Genomic DNA, 4464 nt, shown 5'->3' with positions numbered 1-4464 from the left:
CCCCCTCCCCCAACTTGAGCCAGAGTGGTTATTTTACTTGTTTCTTTAAAACATGTTTCATAATTGGGGCACTTGGGTGGCTCAGTTGGTTAAGCGTCCGACTTCGGCTCAGGTCAGATCTCACGGTTTGTGAGTTCGAGCCCGGCATCGAGTTCTGTGCTGACAGCTTGGAGCCTAGAGCCTGCTTCAAATTGTGTCTCCCTCTGTGTCTGTTCCTCCCCCACTTGTGCTCTGTCTCTCAAAAATACATAAAAGTATAAAAAAAAACATGTTTTATAATTAGCCTAAGTTATCCAATAGTGAAAGTATCTATTACCATTTTTCTCCATAGTTGCTAAGATATCTTCAATGGTAAGAATTTTGTAAGTTCTTTTATAATTGACGATTTGTAAGTGAAGTACTAATAATCGTAAAAAGCTAATACATGTAGCACTTTCTAAACATAAGGAACTCTTCCAAAAGGTATAAAGTTAATTCACTTAGATTTCAAAGAAACCTTTTCAAAAATACTTGTATTAATATAGCTCCAAGTAATATGTCTTAAACATTTAATATTCATTAATATTCTTATACAAATATTATACAAATCCATTAGAAAACCAAGACCTCCCCAAAATTAACATATTCATACTGTTTGTTAGTGGTCAAATTTAATTTTTAAATTTTGTTTTCGTGTTTGTTTATTTTGAGAACAAGGGAATGTGAGCTGGGAGGGGCAGAGAGAGAGGGAGAGAGAGAATCCAAGCAGGATGATGCAAGGCTCAGTCTTGTAAACCATGAGATCATGACCAGAGCCAAAATCAAGAATTGGACACTCAACTGACTGAGCCACCAGATGCCAAATTTATTTTTTTTAAACATTTTTAAATGTTTGTTTATTTTTGAGAGAGAGTGCAAGCAGAGAGGGGCAGAGAGAGAGGGAGACACAGAATCTGAAGCAGGCTCCAGGCTCTGAGCTGTCAGCACAGAGCCTGACATGGGGATCTAACTCACAGACTGCAAGATCATGACCTGAGCTGAAGTCAGCCGCTGAACCGACAGAGCCACCTAGGCACTCCTGAGATTTAAACTTAAAAAAAATATTGCCAGATTGAAAATACCAAAAATCAAAATTTGCTAGTACTCCCTTCCACTGAAAGTTGATGAAAAGGAGATTTCCGGGGTGAGTAGAAAGTGGTAAGTTCCTGAAAAGTGATTTGCCAGTAGGTATCAATAGCGTTAAAGAGAAAACTTCCAGGAATTTCTCTAAAGGAGGCGATCATATTTAAAACTATTTAAGTACATGGTTGTTTATTACAGCATTAAATGTAATTCCAAACTGATGTGAAAAAAAAAAATCTAAGCAGAAATTTTAAATAAAATATGGAGTGTTCCTTTTACAAAATACTATAGAAATCATGTTTACTAATACATTTGTAGCTTTTTTAGGACAAATTATAGCCTCAAAAAATGAAGACATTTATATATAGTAAGATCTCAATTGCATATAAGCATATATCCACACAGATTTAGATTTTTAAAAAGTGACTCTATATTATAAACCACCAGTTAGCTAAAAGCCCACTGCAGATAAATTTGGATTTAATTCCCAACGTCATGTCATACACTATTTCAGATTACCCCCTCCACATGCATAGCTTCTGAAATTTTTCAAATTCTATACAATTTTCTTTCCCCATCTTTCTGTGTACTCCTGTTCCAGATTTGCTGACACAGCATCTCCTGCATCAAGCTAAACATAAAGACCCATTCTTTCATATCCTTCATCCCCCAACAAAATGACTTGCCTGAAACACTTCATGAGTATTAATTTACTAAAATTTTGAAGGAAGCTAAGGTGTCATCACATACTGGGCAAGAATCTTTCTTCTATTTCCTGCATCCCTACCTCCTCCTAAACCTCCTTTCTGGAATAGCCAGTTTCGCCCCTTCTTCATATGTGATGGTTCTGCTGGCTTGAGACCCCTGATGGTTTCTTTGACCTTATGTGAGTTTTAAAAATTTTTGAGAAGATACAATTGTAGCCTTGACAGCATTCCTGAAGAATACACATTTTTGTTATTATAAATAATAAAGACTTTTTAGTGGCAAATAATGCTTCTAGAAGTAGAAAAAAAGATTGTTTTTCTCTATTGAAAATTCTGATTCAGATAATACAAGTCATCTCCCCATTGGTCTGTATATGGGTTATCTAAGAATGGCATCTACAACCTGGGGCTGCATGAACTGTTCTTGCTCTCTGGTTGTGTAGGGGAATTCTTTCTTACCTGCTATCCACCAACCCTACAGTTCAAACCACTGAGCTGTCCTTGCTATGCCACAGACCCGGTCAGTGTCTGATTCTCTCTCTCTCTCTCTCTCTCTCTCTCTCTCTCTCTCTCTCTCTCTCTCTGTATTTTTTTTAACTAAGCTCCAGTATTAAGTAACATTCATATACTTAGAAGGATACATTTAAATTGGCAGATGAGAAAAGAGCAATCTTCATCCTACAGTCATTTGTCATCTTCATAGTCCTGTTTGGGTTCCTTCCTTTGGACTCCTGGGAAAAGCTGGGTGACTTTCCATCCAAAGGACTTTTGCACCAAGATGTGAACATATGCTACATAACCGAAATGGATTATTTTAACTGAATTTATTATTGGATTAATATTTTACTCTTCGTGTCTTACCACCTCTATCTACTTGGGATGTCAAGTAATGAGGCCATGATAATAGCGCACCTAAGATCTCCCTTTCCTTGTTTTCTGAAGTCAACTTAATATTCAACCTCATCACTTTCTCCAATATTTCACAATTTTAGAAGTATTTTTGAAACATACATGAACCAAATAATGAACTGTGTGCAGTAGTTACTTTTGTTGGAGTCTCGTAATTTGACTCAAATGGTAAAAGATAAGAGAGCTGGAGAACCACTGGCTAGAGACTCCAACCCTGCATACGACCTTGCATTTAGAGCCCCGGCTTCTTCACTTCCTTTTTATGCTGGAATACAGAGGAGAACACAGAAGAAGGGGTCTGCATCTTTTATTATTTATGTCAAAAGGTAGCTGGGATGTACCTCTGGTTTTCAGAAAATCCACGTGGGAAAAGGAATATCTAAATGATGAAGAAAATATGTATGTAACAAGAAGTGGAGCAATTCTCACGCAAGTCATAATGAAATCTACCTCAGTAAGGATATGCTTGAAAATGAGGCGGAAGCTTTGTGCAGTGGCAGTATCGTAGCCAATGAGGTTTATCCGAGGAGCGATTATTGCTAATTGAAAATGAGGCGGAGACCCTCCTTCTACTGTAACTTTCCCCTTCTCATTCTATTTTCAGTAACAAGGATGAAGAGAAGTATAAAAGGAAAAAAGGAAACAACATCCAGAAGGTGGTATATCACATCAGTTTTTATACTTACAGCTTGTTCCTTTTCCATACATACCCAGACTCTAAGAATAGTTGTTCCGTGCCCTTTTGAAACGTGTAACTCCCTTGTGCTCCCCATCTAGGACCTGGTTTCTCCCTCTAGGCACTCATGCCTCTTTCCACTAATAGGTAGGAGGGAGAAGACACCCAATTTCAAGTGGAATATGTGTACTGAGTTTGTAAAGTTACTTTTGAGGCAATATCATCCTCAGCATGATACTTAGGACTTTAGAGGTTTGTAATGTAGTTCATTCCCCAGGTATGGTCTGTTTGAAATAGGCCTGTCAAGAATAGAAAGGGAACATAACCATCATGAGAGATGTTTATTTTTCAGAGTTTGAAATCATAGATTTATAAATCAACACAGACAATATGAGACTGCATTATCTTCATTTTAAAGGGGATTACTATCACCTAAATGCTTCATAGTGCAGATTTTCTGGCAAATTTTATTTCAATGGACAATAGTGCTTAGACCAAGAATCCCAGGCTAGAGTAATTGTATCAGTACAATCCAAAAGCCCCACTAATGGTTTTCTGTCTATAATTGCAACTAACCTTTTCTTGTTTGACATTACAAGTGTGTATGATATCAATTGCCAGTGTCCCTGAGGATTTATCTATCTAGAAAGAAAGCACTTTGATTCATAAAACCAATTTGTATTTTAATTACTAACTTGGCAGGATACTTGGTCAAATGCCAGCACCATGGCAAATAAGATCAATAATTTAAACTATCAAGAAGTGTGAAGTTAGGAATTTCTCAACCAACCAATTATTTACTGGTTGCTACTTTCAGTTTTATTAAAATCATTAATAAAAGTTTAATGGGCATCATAATGGGCAAAAAATTATTTTCTTGAATATTCTGACATCCATTGATGCCAACATTATGGAGTAGAATTCATGAATTCAATCTAAGAATAAAACAACTCTTGATCATTTGTACTTGCTCTGAGACATAGAATAAGCAAATGGAATTGGTACAGGTAACAGGTTAAAGTTTTAAAATAACTATAAATCCATTTATTCATTCCTTGATCTTCCACTGAG

The 4464-nt window shown here is 36.6% G+C and overlaps 1 pseudogene; it reads left to right on the top strand.

Annotated features, from left to right (window-relative positions):
• The first annotated feature begins 3199 nt into the window (after nucleotides 1-3199).
• Nucleotides 3200-3352, top strand: LOC121037984 (uncharacterized; annotated as a pseudogene).
• The last annotated feature ends 1112 nt before the right edge of the window (nucleotides 3353-4464 follow it).

Source organism: Herpailurus yagouaroundi, unplaced genomic scaffold (genome assembly GCF_014898765.1).
Source record: "Herpailurus yagouaroundi ecotype Mexico unplaced genomic scaffold, PumYag 164, whole genome shotgun sequence".
Taxonomy (NCBI): domain Eukaryota; kingdom Metazoa; phylum Chordata; class Mammalia; order Carnivora; family Felidae; genus Herpailurus; species Herpailurus yagouaroundi.
This window is presented reverse-complemented; position numbering and strand designations above follow the sequence as displayed.